General features: G+C 37.0%; 1 protein-coding gene across 1 annotated transcript in view; it reads left to right on the top strand.

Annotated features, from left to right (window-relative positions):
- Window positions 1–19,279, top strand: part of AP3D1 (adaptor related protein complex 3 subunit delta 1) — a 3,080,434-nt gene that overhangs the window by 2,659,136 nt on the left and 402,019 nt on the right. The gene's annotated exons all lie outside the window — the stretch shown is intronic.

The following is a 19,279-nucleotide window of genomic DNA, read 5'->3' on the forward strand; positions in this document are numbered from 1 at the left end:
TCAAAAGTTATAACTGTAGGGCTATGAAAACAGATAAGGGGGGGTTAGTTCTGATGTACAATTCAGACTATATTCAGTACATTGAACGGATGTTGCAGGACCCGGAGCAGTATGAACAGGTGTCCAGGAATGAGTTACATATGGCATACTCAAGAATTTCTTTCATTTTATATGACCATCTTTTGCAAGGGGTTTTTAATGAAAAATTGTATAATTTTTTAATTGTTGCCAAGCCAAGAATTCCTGTAATATTTGGCATCCCGAAAACACACAAAGGTCTGTACCCCCTGCACTTCAGACCTATAGTATCTGGGCAAGGAGGTATAACAGAACCAATTGGGAAATTTATAGACCACACTTTGAAGCAATTTGCTGCTTCTTTGAAGTACATCTGCAGGGATTCTTGGGATTTTCTTAGGGGTCTGCAATCCCTAGCATACCATCCGGACCTATTGCTGGTAACTATAGACATTGTTCAACTGTTCCCCAGTATATCTCATTCTACAGGACTGAAATGGTTTAGTGATGTTTTAGTTAAAGAGGCGAAACTTACTTCCAGCACCACAAACTTGTTGGTGGAGTTAATGGAACTAATCCTGGAAAATAATTTCATTTGTTTCAAGAGTCATTTCTACAGGCAAAAATCAGGTGTTGCAATGGGGGCGGCCTGTTGTGTTGCATAAATGGGAAAACACATACATTTTTGGCACAGAGTGGGCACAGTACATCAAGCACTATGTCAGATTTCTTGACGACATTTGTCTTGTATGGAGTGGTACCAGGGCAAATATGGAGGAATTTTTTCATTACATCAACAGCACTACTTCTTTTCTAACCTTTACACACTCATTGAGTTTTGACAGCTTGAATTATTTGGATGTGCACTTGGTTAAATATAAAGTTAACAATAGGTTTATATCATGTGTGTTTAGGAAGCCCACCTATTCAAATGCTTTTTTGCATTTTAAAAGTAACCACCCTGAATATCAAAAAAGAGGCATAGTCAAGGGGCAATTTATCCGTGCCTCCAGAATGTGCAACACAAAGCAGGTGTTTATGGAGGAAATTAGGTTCCTAAAAGAAAGATTCTTTGAAAGAGGGTATCCTAGCCTTCTTGTTGAAGAGCTAGCGACAGAGATTATTAGGTGCAGGGAAACTAAATATCCACCTCTCCTAGACACTATGGGCACATCAATATGCCAAGTGGGCAGTAGCCTGCAGAATAAGGAACAAAAAGGATACATCCATAATTTTAGTATTGATTATGAGGTGGTGGAAAATAGTGTAAAGAGATACTGGCCGATTCTAAGACTGGACGATAGGTTAGGGAATATGATTCCAGAGTTTCCTAGATTCATTAGGCATAGGGGTACCAACTTAAAAGAAATGCTAGAGATGAATCAGAACAAACCAATGGCAAGTAGTGATAATAAAAAAGAAGGCACATACAAATGTGGAATGTGCAAGCAATGCCCAGCTATATTCAATGGGCATAGGTTATATTTACCATCAAGAAAATTCTTACATCAACCAAGGGGCTGTTATAATTGTAATGCCAAATTTATTGTTTATTTAGGTTTAAGTACTAGATGTGAAAGTTTCTACATAGGAAAGACTGAAAGAACTCTCCGAAGACGTATTTATGAGCATCAGTACGATATAATTAAGAAAAAGGAAACTAATGCTTTTTATAGACATTCCCTTTTTTGTCCCAACATGGAAATTAGATTCATTATTTTAGAACAGCTAAGGTTGGATGAAAGGGGGGGGGGGCTGGGGGTCTCTTTTAGAATATAAAGAGTTATTATGGCAGCTAAGACTAGATGCAGGGAGGCGACCAGGGCTCAATGACGCTTGCAGCATCAGCAGCGTCCTGAGGTTAAGGAAGGCTAAATTATGAATTTTCGGTTTTCCAGTGTTTTCAGGGTTTACATATAGAAACAAAATTTTGCTGAATAAACAGCACATTTAAACATTTTTAACATACTAGTATGTGTATAGTATTGGCTTTTGAACATTGTTTTAACATTGTATAGTTTTAATATTGCATATTTTTAACACTGTATATTTTTATGGCAATCTGTGTGTACACCAACAATTGATTATTAAGTTTATGCACATAATTTGTTGGATTTTGCAGGGAGTTGTGCTTAGTAATGGTTTGCCTGCAAGCAGGTTTTGTACCAGCAAGTAATTTGAAGGGTTAATTAGACCTTCTCTTTTACTAATTGAATTATTGGTCAAGTTTTGACTATGTATATAAAGAACAACCTGCTTGATTTTATTGTATCTTGAAAAAGCTCAGCACCAGGCTGAGCGAAAGCGCATGAGGAGATTTTTGTTATTAAAGCAAGAAAGTTTTATGTAAGTTGCAGCCTTTCATTTTCTGCCTTGCGGAAGAAGGAATATCAGCATTTCATCAACTTTTCATTTTGGGCTTCCAGAGCCAGCTTCCAGGTTGTGGATCTGCTTTGCTTTATTGGTGCTTTTCACTTGTTCTTAGAAATAAAAACCAGCCATACTGACATATTTCATCTGCAAACATTGTATATCACTTCTAATCTGTCCAGTCATTGTCAATCGAACATTACATAGCTTATTGAAATCCTGCCTTCCCTTAAACCTCATTATTCCTGCAAAGCATTATTCTGCATTTATTGTTCCCACAATTCCCATTTTTTCTATGCAATTTGCTCCTAACCTTTTCTAAAGATTCCACTTCCAGAAGTTTCATCTCTGACTGTATTCGGTACTTCTAGTACGGCTGGTTTAGACTTTGATTTCCATTTTCTAGTAATTGCATTTTTGACAGCCACCAGAATTAAATTCAGTAAGGCCTTGCTCTGTCTAGGCAATTCCAATTCTGTATCATTTTATTTATTTATTTATTGACATTTGTTGACGAGGAAAGTCCACTGGGCTTGAGACCCATTTTCAGTGGAGGCCCGGGGAGAAAAGCTCCAAGTTATATGAAAATCATTCTGTAAGGAAACAAAATTATAAAGCAAATGAAATAATACAGAAAACTACCTAAACAGCAAATATGTTGTAGAAAGGCACAATACGGTAACAATGGGACATTAGCATGTGGGAAAACTATACAGTTAGACATATATAAACAATACAGCTCTCTATTGTTTGGGGGGGTAGGAAAAGGGAAAGATAGAATTAGAGAGTTAAACTTAAAGGTAAGACGAATATTGTTAGAATCTTATAGCTAGATAGTGGGAATAAGTGGATTATAGGTGGCATATATTTAATGGTAGTATTAAAAGTAGAAAGTGACAGAGAAGATAAAGTGTGTTAAGATGGTTGTATTGATGTGTGGACTATGATACTAAAGATTAGGGAGAACTCATGGTGTAACGTATGACATATACACAAGTATATTTGCTACGTGAAACAGTTTTGCTAGACTAAGGAGGCTGCGGACATGTGTTGCATGTGCAGCTGGGGTTATCGGTGAGATGTTGTTTTAGTTTTCTTTTAAAAGAGATTATGTTGTCATAATAATCATAACTTAACATCATTTTCTTATTCACACCAATTTACTCAGAGTATTTCTTTTAGAGTAGTCTGCAGGCAATTTTTAAAGTCTGCCAACTCATTATACCCCTAAAAATTTTTTCAATTACCTTTTTCTTCCCCATCACAACTCCAGCATTTGCAGTCTATCCGAGGAAAAATTCTTTGGAGTCTGGTTGGGGTATCAAAATACCTATGCAAACACTTCCAAGCAAAGATCCTAAATCTTACAGACTTTGTTACATATTTAGGAGTCATACATGTACCCTCCATTGTTTCTTTATAAATTGTTTATCCAGTTTCTCTTCCCAATCCTTTATAGCCTCATTTGATTGATTCCTGTAGTTATCATGCAGCATTTTATATGCCCTGCTAATGATCCCTTTTTTAACAGCAGCTTCTATTCTAGATTCTGCTAAAGGCTCTCCCTGTGTTGTCTTTCGCTAAGGATACCCCTATTTCTTTCTCTTTCCTTATACTCTAATATCAATCCTTGATAGGGAAGGCAGTCTTTTAGCCTATAGTCCAGATGAATTATTGGCCTCTTCCCATTATTTTACCTTTCCCTCTCTCATTATTTGCTCCCAGCACCTTGGTTCTATTGCTAGTTTTATCCAGTAAACTCCATCCCCCTCCTGCCTATTCTCTGTACCTCTAATTGCAGTCATTTCTGTCGGAAAATCCTCCTTTTCCATCTCTGTGTTGTCTTAGTTCTTACAATATTTTATTTTCCTTTATGAATGCAATATTTTGTATGATACTTGTTATTCTCCTTAAAAGGATCTGCTTATAAAATCCCATCTCCTTAAGGATCTGCTTACAAAATCCCATCTCCTTAAGGATCTGCTTACAAAATCCCTTTCTGTTTCCACTTTGAAGTTTAGCTTTTTGCTTGTGCTGTGTATAGGAGACTTTAAGTGTTCAGTTCTGAAATACCCCCTCAAATCAGATAATCCCAAACCACCTTATTCTATTGAAAGGATCAACTTATCCCACTTAACTCTTGCCCTCTTCCCCTCCCAGATAAAATTGTTCGACTCTTTAATTGCTACACACATCTCCTCTGGTTGATAAAAATATGCTTGACCTGTGTATAAAACTAAAGGGACTAAAAACGTTTTCACTACTTGTATCTTGCAGTCCATATCCATAAAACAGAGCTTCCAGTTTCTTAGCTTTTGCTTTTGCATTATCTTTTGTTTAGTGTTTTTCCACATATCCTTAGCTTCCATAACAGAATAATTTTTAATCCATACTCCTAAATACTTCATTTTATCATGTCCCCTTAAATAAGGGTATTGCATGTGTGGGTACATAAATTACAGCTGTTGCTTTGTTTTCATTAATTTTGTATCCCCAAAAGACTTGAAACTGTCTCGGCTTCAAGAACCTACAGCAACAACATTGACATGTCCTTTTCTGTTTTTATCAGGTACAAAATAATATCTGCAAGTAAAGGCAACTTTTCTTGACTGCCATACCAATTATATCCTTGAATTTCTAAGTCCCTTTTTTCTTTGCCAATGGTTCTAAATATAATGCAAGTAACAAAGAGGAAAGATAACCCTGCCTGGTTCTTCTGCTCAAACAGAACTTAGCAGAAACCCACCCACTTTAATGTTCCCCTCCGATCCCTCATATAGCCTCCTAATTCACCGTAAAATGTTATCACTGCATAGCAATCCGTCAACTATCCTGGCTAGAATTTAACCAACCTGCTCACATATAACCAGCTTACAGTAACCCACCAAATTCTTTGTTATCCCGATAGAGTTCCTGCTCTTCAAGGTCTAGTTAATATCTTCTCTAACAAACGACTGTTAAGCTCCACCAATAAAGCATTGGCTGACATAGGCAAAAGCAACAATAGCTCTGGGGACTCCTTGCTTTCCAGTTCTGTTGAAAAAGCATAGAATACAATCCCTGTAGATATTAGCACCACTGAAAACAAAAATAATTTCAAAAAACTCCTCTGGTCCCATTTACATAGTTCTTGGTTATGTAACTGTTCTGACCCTGTGTAGTGTCACTTAATTAGATCATATACTTTAACCTTCTAAGAAAGCTTGCAACAACTCCTTTTTGTACTCTTACTCAATGTGTGTTTACTGTACTAGCCACTGATGAATGTAATCAAATGACTGAACAAAATGTCCATTCAACTGTATTGTTTATTGTAACACACTGTGCTCCTTATAGTATATTTACTTTAAACTGTATTGTTTATTGTAACACACTGTGCTCCTTATAGTATATTTACTTTTAACTGTATTGTTTATTGTAACACACTGTGCTCCTTATAGTATATTTACTTTTAACTGTATTGTTTATTGTAACACACTGTGCTCCTTATAGTATATTTACTTTTAACTGTATTGTTTATTTAACACACTGTGCTCCTTATAGTGTATTTACTTTTAACTGTATTGTTTATTGTAACACACTGTGCTCCTTGTAGTATATTTACTTTTAACTGTATTGTTTATTGTAACACACTGTGCTCCTTATAGTATATATACTTTTATCTGTATTGTTTATTGTAACACACTGTGCTCCTTATAGCATATTTACTTTTAACTGTATTGTTTATTGTAACACACTGTGCTCCTTATAGTATATATACTTTTATCTGTATTGTTTATTGTAACACACTGTGCTCCTTATAGCATATTTACTTTTAACTGTATTGTTTATTGTAACACACTGTGGTCCTTATAGTATATTTACTTTCTGCTCCTTTCTTGGCTTTGAAACTGTACCTTATTAACGTTTTGGCTCTGTACTGTACTTTATTAACGTGTGTATTGTATTTACTGTATTTGCAGTACTCTGTACTGTACTTTATTAACGTTTGACTCTGTACTGTACTTTATTAACGTTTGACTCTGTACTGTACTTTATTAACGTGTGTATTGTATTTACTGTATTTGCAGTACTCTGTACTGTACTTTATTAACGTTTGACTCTGTACTGTACTTTATTAACGTTTGACTCTGTACTGTACTTTATTAACGTGTGTATTGTATTTACTGTATTTGCTGTACTAATCTTTGTGGAGCTTTTCTCCCCGAGGCTCCTCTGAAAACAGGATCCATGCCCATTCAGACTTTCCTGGTAAACAAATGTAAAATAAATAAATATCAAGAAATGCAAATGCTTCCCATTGTCCTATTCATAAAACCCAGCTTAATCTGTTGAATGTTTTCCTCTGCTTCAAGACCCTGCAATAACAACAGTGGTATTTTCTTGTGCCCTGTTTCCCTCTGGATGATCAGTGTTCTATTAATGTCAGATGTGTGCCTCCCCGCCACAAAACCACATTGATCCATATCTGTCAATTTTAACAACCACTTTTGCCATGTTTTAACCGTTGAATACATAAACACTATATAGTCATTGTTTAGAATTGAAATGGACTTATAAAAAGTTGGAGCTGATCAGTCTTTACCATCTGCCAGTATTACAGCTACCACCTCTTTCTTTCAGGATGTTCAGGCTGCTGGTGCTTCTCCTCCTTTTAGATTACTGTTAAACAGAACCTTCCAAATCTTTATTCATGTCTTCCTTCTTAGCTTCCAAACTTCCACAGGAGTACCATACATTCCTGGGGACGTCTCTGTAGATTGGTTAGACATCACCATTTTTATTGCATCCCTTCCTAACTGTTACTAATAGAGCCTCATCTACCTCACATATTTAATTCTTGCATAAACATTTCCATTTGTACCTTTTCTTGATCTCCATATTTCTCTGGTTTATACAGATTTTTATAACATTTCTGAAATATTTCTAATACCTCTAAAGAATCTCTGGTTATTTTCTCTGGTGTAGGCTCCCCAAACCTTGGCAATAACCCTTTCTACTTTCTTTTGCCTGAGGCACTAAAAGTTTTTGTACTCTGGTATTGGTATCAAAAAAGTTACTTAACAGCAACCTTTCTAAACTTATGCATATTACCAAGGTAATCCCTTATTTTCTGTTTAACATTCTGCAGTTGCTCCTCCTCTTGTTCTCTGAAATTACCTGTAGTTTGCAATAATGTAACATTTGTCAGTCACTAAATAATTCTTTATACTTCTTAACTGTATCTCCCTTTCATTTATTTCCACCCTATTTTCAAACTTCACTTTAATTTTTTCCCACTCCTTTACTATATTTTCAGAAGAAATTTTTTCTTCTGTAATAACTCGCATTCCTTAAATTCCTCTCTTTTCAGCAGATAGGTAGGGAAGCACCAGTGTGTCATGTTTACTTCATTAACTTGCATTTTTATTTTAGTTATTATTGGCGTGTGATCAGAAATAGTTACTTGATGTATATCAAAACTTTCAATTAAATGCACATTCCTGTGAAGTTTAATTTCTTTCTTTCTAGCCTAGCCTTGTTTTTGTACCTTGGGGAAAATGTAAATTCTCTCCAAACTCCTGCTGCTGAATTCATATTTTCCATAAATATCTTCCAAAAGTCTATACTCTTTTACTATATTTCCCCCCCCGATGTATCCTACAATCTCTAGAATTTTTTTAAGCTCCATTGCAGCAGTTTTAAGTGGAATACAAGCACTTTCAGGTGTAATCCTCCTTGGAGCTACTTTCACAATTATTATAAGCACTCCCTTTTCCTTTGTCCCAGATATTTTGCTGAATAACCATCCTGAAATCCTTTCTTTATCAAATTCTCATGCTCATTCTTTCCAAATATGTCTCCCGTAGTATAGTTATTTGCGTTCTGCATTTTCTAATGTAGTTCACTACACTTTCTTTTTTTTGTATGTCCGTGAGACCATTCACATTTAAAGATTTAAAGATAATATGGAAAGAGTCAGTATGATATGAAAGTATTCCCACCTGTCATGTATATAAGCTTTTTTTAATGTCTAGTTTCAGCTTTTGTGTTACATGCATGCACTAATGTTTGGCAGATTGATCTTTTATACAACTGTGTCAGGTCTTACAAAAACTTTTTTGTTTTAATGAAAACCCTCAAGTAAATATTCCCCCAGATCACTCCCAGAACCTATTACCTTAATACAAACACGCAAAACTATGTACATCTTTAAATAATGAAATTTAGCCCTCCTAATAGGAACAGTTGTCTGAGATTGACAGCTATACTCACAGGTTTGAATTGACCTATAATGAAGGTTATCCATACTAAGATGCATGGTCCAGCCTGTGCTTCTACTTCCAGCAAGTGCCGTCTGTATTTGTCTTATCGTTATTCCTGTCCTAGATGTAGAAAACAACTTTGAATGTTTTCAGAAAACATCATCTCCTAGCCACTGAAAGAAAGCAGTATTCTGTTTATATTTCTCCATTATCAGATTATCTCCATAGAAACATGAGAATCAGATATACAGCTGTGTGCCACTACACATTATACTGTGAACATGTACTTGCTATAAGGAAACTTCATTATATTCAGTGTTCTTTTATTTATTTTCTTCCTCTTAAAACTTATTAAATCAAACCAAAGACCTTAATTCAGCCATTCCCCTTTGCAAAAGTAAGAAAAAGCATATCATTTTTTTCTTGTATCAGGTTCTTTTGTCCAGGCTTTCTTCTGTTTTACATTGCAGTGCCTATATTTCTTAAAATTAAAAAGGAAAGAAAGATGGAAAAATAGGGGCACATGTTTACTTTAATATCCCTATTACAGACATAAATAACTGAAAAATCTTTACTGGATGCAGTATATATGTGATATGTTATAAAAATGTTAAGAAAAAAAATTTGTTTTACTTAGTTATTTCTTTCCCTTCTTCTCCCCTCTCCTAAATGATCTTCCAAACATTAATGACATGAAATAAGGCATATGCTTTGGTGTCCCCTACAAGTTTAACAAAGTAAAAAAAATGAGATCTTTAAACAAGTTTTGTTTTCTGGGAGCCAAATTTTAACCAAGACCTAATCTGTTAATTAAACAGCTTAATGAGTTAAGGGTAAGACAAAACAATAGCGGTGACAAAAATTCACCCAGGAGTATACCCTTTTGAATTTTTATCTTTGGAATAATAATTTTCCCTTTGTCATGGTTTAATTACATAGTGGTTTGCTACTGTTTCATGGTTACTGTAATGTAATTGATTAGTATAGGGTGTATCTTGTACATCTGTAAGCACTCTTTTAGACATGAATGTGGGATGCTGTCAGATACTTTTGTGTAATCTATCCATGCCATATTTAGATTCTTGCCCTTTTTACAATTCCTCCATCATGATTTTAATGACAAATGATCCCTTGTTCCATATGACTTTTTTGTTGATTTTTCTTTTGTTACCTTTTTGTTCTTTTGCCATGATTGAGTTTTCTTCTAAATGACTATAAACTACGTTGGTATCAATTCCAGTTTATAGTTTGTACATCGTCAGAAGGCAAGTTATGGGTGTACAGTTTTTAGGATGGCTTTACTGGTTCGCTCTACTGGTTCGCTCTTAAGCAGGAGCTTTTTTTTCCTGTTGCTAACCAGGTTGGTGCCTGTTCACGATGTGCTTGTAAGTAGTTGTTGCTCAAGGCTAAATCTTCATGTAATGATGTTAATACTTTAGTTACTGGATCTGGGTCTAGGGTTTTCCAGGTATGAGTTTCTTAATTTTGTTTCCATTTCCTAGCCATTCCTTCGTCCTATTTCATTAAATTGAATTACGTACATTAATTTCCTGTACATTTGAGCTTCTTACTGTTTCTTTTACTTTTATTCATTTAGCGTCTTCGTTAATTTTCCACTCAGTCTTCGTAGGTATTTTTTTGTTTTGTTTCTATTCTTTTTGCTTTTTTCCCCAATTCTCTATAATTTTGGGGGGGTCATCAATGAATTGCTTATTTTGTAAGGTTTAATAGATATCTGCATATCTTCTAAGTTTTTCTGCCTGTTTATTATTTGTAATAGTGTGCAATAGATCCGGGTTTGTTGTGATGCTATATGTTGCTTTTACCATGTCTGTTTGTCGAAGTATTACCATGTCTGTCTGTCGAAGTACTTTTTCTTGCACTCTTCTAACAGTGACATTTAAGTTCTCTCTTTTTGATGCTTCCATGATATCATTCAGTTTTTCTTCCTTTACCTTTTTCCTCTGCATTTTTGTGGTAAGACTCTATGTTATTAATTTAGCTGCAAAGTAATATATCCTATTTATTTCTGTTATATCGCATGAATTTTGGTTAATAGTCTTGATTACTGTGTTCATCTGTTTTTTCAGACTTTTAACATTTTGAATCTTATTTACTTTCTGTAATCTTAATTCTTTCAGCGATCTTAATATATTATTACATCTGCATTAAATCAAGCAACTCTTCCCTTAGTTCATATTCTTCTAAACTGAGGGCACATTTCTTTGCTGTTTCCTGCAGGCATTCCAAAGAAAGTTCCAGACTACCTTCCTGTGACCTATTCTCTTCAGCTGCTTCCTGCGTCATCTGTTGCTCTTTCATATTGGACCACACTGGCCCATTACTGCACAATATTGCCTGCATCAGAGTTGCTACTGATTTCTGCTCCATTCTTTGCTGTGCAACTCCATATGAACTTTTGTACTGGTTTCTTGTCGAAGGCTGTAGAGCATCTTCATGTGACAAGTGATTGAATGATTCCTGTTCCATCCATTTCTCCTTAGTTTAGGGACTCATTGTTCCATTGTGCTGTGACATTAATGAGTTGGATTGTCTATACTAAATCGCATGTTCTCCCCTGTGTGGTGGGTTTTCTCCGGTACTCCGTTTTCCTCCACATTCCAAAGACATGCATCTGGAGCATTTCTCTCCTTCACACTGCAGGCGATCCATAACTTCGGTTTCTGTTTGTTTAGCTTCTACGTTGTTAATCTTCTGTTCTACACCCCTCTTTGTGATCTTATCTTTTGTACTGTGAAGATTTGCATATCTGGAAGCTTGTGCCTGTATTTATCTTCAAATATCTTTGGAGCTGCTTTTTTTGTAATGGTTAGTTTGGCTTTTTCCTTTGCATAAATATTGCACCATATCACATCTCGTTTTCTTTCCCATGTCCATGTTTCTCTTCAGTACCTTTCAAAAATCTGTGGGGTTTTTTTTGTATTTTTCTAATTCCTCTATCACTTTTTCCAAGCGGCCCAAAGTTTCTTTCTGTAATGTTTTTCATGAGTCTGTTGTAAAAACGAATACAAGTTTGCATTTGAAGCTTATGACAGTTTTTCTTATGCAAGTATGTTTCTTTTCTCTAATTTGTCTCTTAATCTTGTTAAATATCTTTTATCTGGAAATTCTTGGTTTATTGCATTTTAGTAACAATACATAAGTTCTTCCTTATCCTCAATCAGTTAACTCTGTCATCTTTATGGCTCTTTCTTTGTGTTTTTTGTGGACTGCTCATTGCTTCTACAACAGAAAGGCCATCCTCCCACTGAGCCTGGTCTTTACCCCATTGTAGGACATTTTCCATGTCTTGAGGATTCCACACTGTCATTTTTCCAATCCTGGCTCTAGTGCACATACCAGGATTTTTTTTAATAGTGGGACTTGTACACCCCACTGTCTTTTGTATTCTTTAACCTGCCTCTCTGCACGATAACATGCTATGTAAGATACAGTCTATGTATCCGTGTCGTCTTGGTGAGATTTTGTGAAAACAGGATCCACCTCCTGAAGGTATTCATTAAGACTGTAGGATGAATTCACTTCCAGCAGTGCTGTTCTCCTCATTCAGACTTTAGGATGAATTCACTTCCAGCAGTGCTGTTCTCCTCATTCAGACTTTAGGATGAATTCACTTCCAGCAGTGCTGTTCTCCTCATTCAGACTTTAGGATGAATTCACTTCCAGCAGTGCTGTTCTCCTCATTCAGACTTTAGGATGAATTCACTTCCAGCAGTGCTGTTCTCCTCATTCAGACTTTAGGATGAATTCACTTCCAGCAGTGCTGTTCTCCTCATTCAGACTTTAGGATGAATTCACTTCCAGCAGTGCTGTACTCCTTATTAAGACTTTAGGATGAATTCACTTCCAGCAGTGCTGTTCTCCTCATTAAGACTTTAGGATGAATTCACTTCCAGCAGTGCTGTTCTCCTCATTCAGACTTTAGGATGAATTCACTTCCAGCAGTGCTGCTCTCCTCATTAAGACTTTAGGGTGAATTCACTTCCAGCAGTGCTGTTCTCCTCATTAAGACTTTAGGATGAATTCACTTCCAGCAGTGCTGTTCTCCTCATTCAGACTTTAGGATGAATTCACTTCCAGCAGTGCTGTTCTCCTCATTCAGACTTTAGGATGAATTCACTTCCAGCAGTGCTGTTCTCCTCATTCAGACTTTAGGATGAATTCACTTCCAGCAGTGCTGTACTCCTTATTAAGACTTTAGGATGAATTCACTTCCAGCAGTGCTGTTCTCCTCATTAAGACTTTAGGATGAATTCACTTCCAGCAGTGCTGTTCTCCTCATTCAGACTTTAGGATGAATTCACTTCCAGCAGTGCTGCTCTCCTCATTAAGACTTTAGGATGAATTCACTTCCAGCAGTGCTGTTCTCCTCATTAAGACTTTAGGATGAATTCACTTCCAGCAGTGCTGCTCTCCTCATTCAGACTTTAGGATGAATTCACTTCCAGCAGTGCTGTTCTCCTCATTCAGACTTTAGGATGAATTCACTTCCAGCAGTGCTGTTCTCCTCATTCAGACTTTAGGATGAATTCACTTCCAGCAGTGCTGTTCTCCTCATTCAGACTTTAGGATGAATTCACTTCCAGCAGTGCTATTCTCCTCATTAAGACTTTAGGATGAATTCACTTCCAGCAGTGCTGTTCTCCTCATTAAGACCTTGGGATGAATTCACTTCCAGCAGTGCTGTTCTCCTCATTGAGACTTTAGGATGAATTCACTTCCAGCAGTGCTGCTCTCCTCATTAAGACTTTAGGATGAATTCACTTCCAGCAGTGCTGTTCTCCTCATTCAGACTTTAGGATGAATTCACTTCCAGCAGTGCTGTTCTCCTCATTCAGACTTTAGGATGAATTCACTTCCAGCAGTGCTGTTCTCCTCATTCAGACTTTAGGATGAATTCACTTCCAGCAGTGCTGTTCTCCTCATTCAGACTTTAGGATGAATTCACTTCCAGCAGTGCTGTTCTCCTCATTCAGACTTTAGGATGAATTCACTTCCAGCAGTGCTGTTCTCCTCATTCAGACTTTAGGATGAATTCACTTCCAGCAGTGCTGTTCTCCTCATTAAGACTTTAGGATGAATTCACTTCCAGCAGTGCTGTTCTCCTCATTAAGACTTTAGGATGAAATCACTTCCAGCAGTGCTGTTCTCCTCATTAAGACTTTAGGATGAATTCACTTCCAGCAGTGCTGTTCTCCTCATTCAGACTTTAGGATGAATTCACTTCCAGCAGTGCTGTTCTCCTCATTAAGACTTTAGGATGAATTCACTTCCAGCAGTGCTGCTGTCCGCATTAAGTCTTTAGGATGAATTCACTTCCAGCAGTGCTGTTCTCCTCATTAAGACTTTAGGATGAATTCACTTCCAGCAGTGCTGTTCTCCTCATTAAGACTTGAGGATGAATTCACTTCCAGCAGTGCTGTTCTCCTCATTAAGACTTTAGGATGAATTCACTACCAGCAGTGCTGCTCTCCTCATTAAGTCTTTAGGATGAATTCACTTCCAGCAGTGCTGTTCTCCTCATTCAGACTTTATGATGAAATCACTTCCAGCAGTGCTGTTCTCCTCATTCAGACTTTAGGATGAATTCACTCCCAGCAGTGCTGTTCTCCTCATTCAGACTTTAGGATGAATTCACATCCAGCAGTGCTGTTCTCCTGATTAAGACTTTAGGGTGAATGCACTTCCAGCAGTGCTGTTCTCATTCAGACTTTAGGATGAATTCACTTCCAGCAGTGCTGTTCTCCTCATTCAGACTTTAGGATGAATTCACTTCCAGCAGTGCTGCTCTCCTCATTAAGACTTTAGGATGAATTCACTTCCAGCAGTGCTGTTCTCCTCATTAAGACTTTAGGATGAATTCACTTCCAGCAGTGCTGCTCTCCTCATTCAGACTTTAGGATGAATTCACTTCCAGCAGTGCTGTTCTCCTCATTCGGACTTTAGGGTGAATTCACTTCCAGCAGTGCTGTTCTCCTCATTAAGACTTTAGGATGAATTCACTTCCAGCAGCGCTGCTCTCCTCATTCAGACTTTAGGATGAATTCACTTCCAGCAGTGCTGTTCTCCTCATTCAGACTTTAGGATGAATTCACTTCCAGCAGTGTTGTTCTCCTCATTAAGACTTTAGGGTGAATTCACTTCCAGCAGTGCTGTTCTCCTCATTAAGACTTTAGGGTGAATTCACTTCTAGCAGTGCCATTCTCCTCATTAAGACTTTAGGATGAATTCACTTCCAGCAGTGCTGTTCTCCTCATTCAGACTTTAGGATGAATTCACTCCCAGCAGTGCTGTTCTCCTCATTCAGACTTTAGGATGAATTCACTTCCAGCAGTCCTGTTCTCCTCATTCAGACTTTAGGATGAATTCACTCCCAGCAGTGCTGTTCTCCTCATTCAGACTTTAGGATGAATTCACTTCCAGCAGTGCTGTTCTCCTCATTAAGACTTTAGGATGAATTCACTTCCAGCAGTGCTGTTCTCCTCATTAAGACTTTAGGATGAATTCACTTCCAGCAGTGCTGTTCTCCTCATTAAGACTTTAGGATGAATTCACTTCCAGCAGTGCTGTTCTCCTCATTAAGACTTTAGGATGAATTCACTTCCAGCAGTGCTGTTCTCCTGATTCAGACTTTAGGATGAATTCACTTCCAGCAGTGCTGTTCTCCTCATTCAGACTTTAGGATGAATTCACTTCCAGCAGTGCTCTTCTCCTTTCTTGCTGATTTTATTATCTCTCCATTTGGACAACCTTCCTCTTGTTTTACTTTCTCCAATTCTTTTGGGTTTCTAATAACATGACTAGAATGGGCCCCATTCCTAAGTCAAAGTATGATTAAAGTTTATGAAATTAGTATTGTTTCAGTCATTGATGTTAGCCAGAAGTCTTTCTCACAGCACCAGCAGTTTGCCCTGTGATGACTTCTGCAATTCATACCGAGTTGCATGCATTAGCAACATATCCAAGTAAGATTGTAAATTATTTTTTTTTGTAAGACCTGTTGCTCTTTCTACTATTGGAAGTGTCTGGGTAGGCTTCTTCCACGTTGTCCTCACGTCTTCCTGCAAATCCTGATATTTTATGACTTTGTGTGTCTCTGTACATAAGACACTGTAGTCACTGGGTGTGGCGATTTCAATGATCAATGCTACTCTTGTCTTCTTTTCTTGGACCACTATAGTTTTCTAGCATATATTTTTTGAACTGTTGGCTGTGGGTGATCCCATGTGATATAAACTTCATAATTTTGTATAATGTGGCTCATGTTTCCAGTGATTTTCAGGTACTTCAGTATTATAATGTTTGCACAATCCCCAGTGTAACAATCTTGCCACATTACTATGCCTTTCAGTATACAGTCCTTCTACCATTAGTGTATCACACCCAGCAACAAGGTGTGCGACTGTTTCCAGCTCTGTTTTACAAAACCTACATTTGTCTGTTTCTCCAACATGTTCAGTGGACTTTTTAAACCGTGTACGTAGTCCACTATCTTGGGCCGCCAATTTTAACCTTTTGTCTGTTTTTAAATTCACCTCTCCTTAACCATTCCTGCATTTGATGTTGATCAACATGAGGTTGTTCCAGAAGTTTCTACACTTGCAACCATGTTTATGCATTTCCTACGTTTCTTGCCTTCTCATCTGATCCTTCACCTTTTATTCTTTCTTTTTTTTTTGGCACGTTCAGTTAGTTGCTACTTGATTTTTATCTTCTTCTGGTTTGATTTTCATTCCTGCTTGATGCCGATATGTTTCTGCTAGGTTAAGCAGAGAAATCATCTTAGCTTTATTCTGCTCATATTTCAAAACATTCACGATGTCTGGGTCTTGTCAGGTCAGCAGATATGTGTGGAGTCCCATGATTGCAGATCTGTACACGTAATCAGTTTCAAGGAAGCCCATACCTCCTTCGGAGTGGGGAACATGTAATCTTGGTTTGCACTGATTTTTATAGATCATTTGGTGAGCATGAAGCATCCTCCTTGTTTTAATATCAACTCTGTCTAACACGTTTTTCGGGCCAGTCAATCACTCGAAAACTGTTAGGACAGGAAGAGCAAATTGGTTTATAGCTTGGATTTTATTTCTAGATGTCATCACTGTTTTCAGGATTAATTTAAGTTTTCTAAAGTATTCCTTACAGAGTTTTATTCACATTTGTTCATGTTTTATTGCTGATCCTTCATCAGTTCCCAAGTATTTATACACTTCCTCTTGCTCAAGTTCTTTTACATCACATTCTTGTCCCAAACTGATGTTTTCCTGGTGCTGCAATTTTCCTGCTTTAAAGGTTGCTTTTGCAAATTTATCTAGACCAAATGACATTCTAATATCATCTGAAAAAGTTTTGACAACCTGCAGCTGTGCTTTCAGTTCCTCATCAGATGAGCTTTACAGTTTTAAATCATCGACATAGAGAAGATGAGAAGTCTTTAGACTGTTGTTTTCTATAAGCCAAAGTATAGACATGGCCTAAGCTGTTAAGTAGACAGCTTAATAGGTTAAGGGCAAGGCAAAATAGCAGGGGAGACAGTGTCTTACCCTAGAATGTCCCCCTTTGAATTTTTATCCCTGGGGTAATAAGTTGTCCTTTATGATGTCTTAATTGCAAAGTGGTTTGTTGCTATTTCATGGTTACTGTAATGTAGTCTATCAGTGTGGGGTGTATCTTAGAAATTTTTAAGCACTCTTTTATCCATGAATATGGGGTACTATCAAATGCTTTTTTGTAGTCAATCCATGACATACTTAGATTCTTCCTCTTTTTACAGTTCTCTACTATGACTTTATTTAAAAATGATCCTTTGTTCCATATGATTTTCTTTTATTGCTCTTTTGTTCTCTTGCCATATTTGAGTTTTCTTCTAAATGACTATAAACTCTGTCAGCATCAGTTCCCATGTATAGTTTATACTTCGTCATCTATAATTTATAGGGTAGCTTGCAGGTTCACTCTTAAGTAGGAGCATTGTTTTTCCTGTTGTTAGCCAGGTTGGTGTCTGTTCGGGCTGCGCATATAAATAGTTCTTACTCATGGCTAAGTCTTTGTGCAAAGACGTTAATACTTTTAACCAAAAGTTAGGTACTGCATCTGGGCCTGGGGTTTTTCAGTTAGAGGCTTTTCTTAACTTTGATTCAGTCTCTCTGGCTGTTACTTCATCCCATTTCATATCTGGTACCTTTAAACTTCTTATTCTTTCTTTTACTTCTTTTATCCATTTAGCATTTTTATGTTCCACAGGATCATCATAGATATTGCTCCAAAATGTATCTATTTCTTCTTTTTTTGGTGGTCTTTCAATTCCTTTTACCTTGTTTCCCAATTGTCTATAAAACTTTTTTGGGTCATCAGTAAATTGCTTATTTTGTACTTTTCCTTTATATTTATCTACATATCTTCTAAGTTTTTCCGCACGTGCTGAAATTTTTAGTTTATTTGTGATAGTATATGATAGATCTTGATCTGTTCTAATGTTGTGCGTTGCTTTTATCACATTTTTCTTTCTTAGTATTTTTGTTGATCTGTTTCCTCTTCTATGCTCTTCTAACAGCGGCTCTTCTTGTCTTAATTACTTTATAGTTTTCTCTTTTTGATACTTCCACAATGGTATTCGATTTCTCCCCTTCCTTTCCCTCACTACCCTGTATTCTTGTGGTAGAACTTTATCAGTTATTAATTTAGCAACACAGTAATGTATTCTATTTACTTCTGTTATATTGCATAGATCTCTATGGAGAGTCGTAATTACTGTGCTCATTTGTTTTGTTAGACTTATAACTTTTGGGGTTTTATTTGACCCTCTGCAGTCTATTTCTTTCATTGATCTTGATATATCTATCTGTTTCTATTAAATCAAGCAGCTCTTCTCTTAGTTCATTTTCTTCCGTTCTGAGGGCACATCCCTTGTTTTCCATTTCCTGCGGGCATTCTATAGAAAGTTCTATAGCATCTTTCTGTGGCACCTTCTCCTCAATTTCATCCTCTACTATCCGTTGCTCTGTCATGTGGGAACTCACTGGCCTATCACTCCTCAACATTGACTGCATCAGAGTTTCCACAGTTGCCTGTTCCTTCCCTTGCCTTCAAGTCCACGTTTATACTGGTTTCCTGTGGAAGTCTCCAAAATATCTTGATATAGCACCTCTGGCTAGGCCATGTAATTCTGGTCAAGAAAATTCCTTTTGGAAACAAGATTAAAATAGAAATACTCATGGTATCATCATGATCTGTGGTAGTAAATCAAGTGAAAATGAAAAAAAAAAACTGACAGGTGCTAGAAGATTTAGCAGCACTTAACACCCACATTAAATTACAGGAAGACAAAAGTAACTGTCGTATTAAGGTTAACAGCTTTGCAGAGGCTGGAGTTTTCCTTTAACAAAGAAACATATCCGTGTGTGACGGCCAAGTCATGTGAATGGTGACGGAATCTTCCCTGGCCTTGTTTGCCATGTGCTCTGTCACTAGAATGTGATTGATTAGCTTATTGCATGGAGCATGGTGGGAAAACAGTGTGTGTTGTTAATTAGTTTATTGCATGGAACATGGCCTAATGGTAGGAAAGCAGTGTGTGTTGGCTGTGCATGTGTAGCTATACACATTGATTTGTGTTCACTGAGAAA

Source organism: Protopterus annectens, chromosome 13.part0, assembly GCF_019279795.1.
Source record: "Protopterus annectens isolate FY-2018-M chromosome 13.part0, PAN1.0, whole genome shotgun sequence".
NCBI classification, from domain to species: Eukaryota; Metazoa; Chordata; order Ceratodontiformes; family Protopteridae; genus Protopterus; species Protopterus annectens.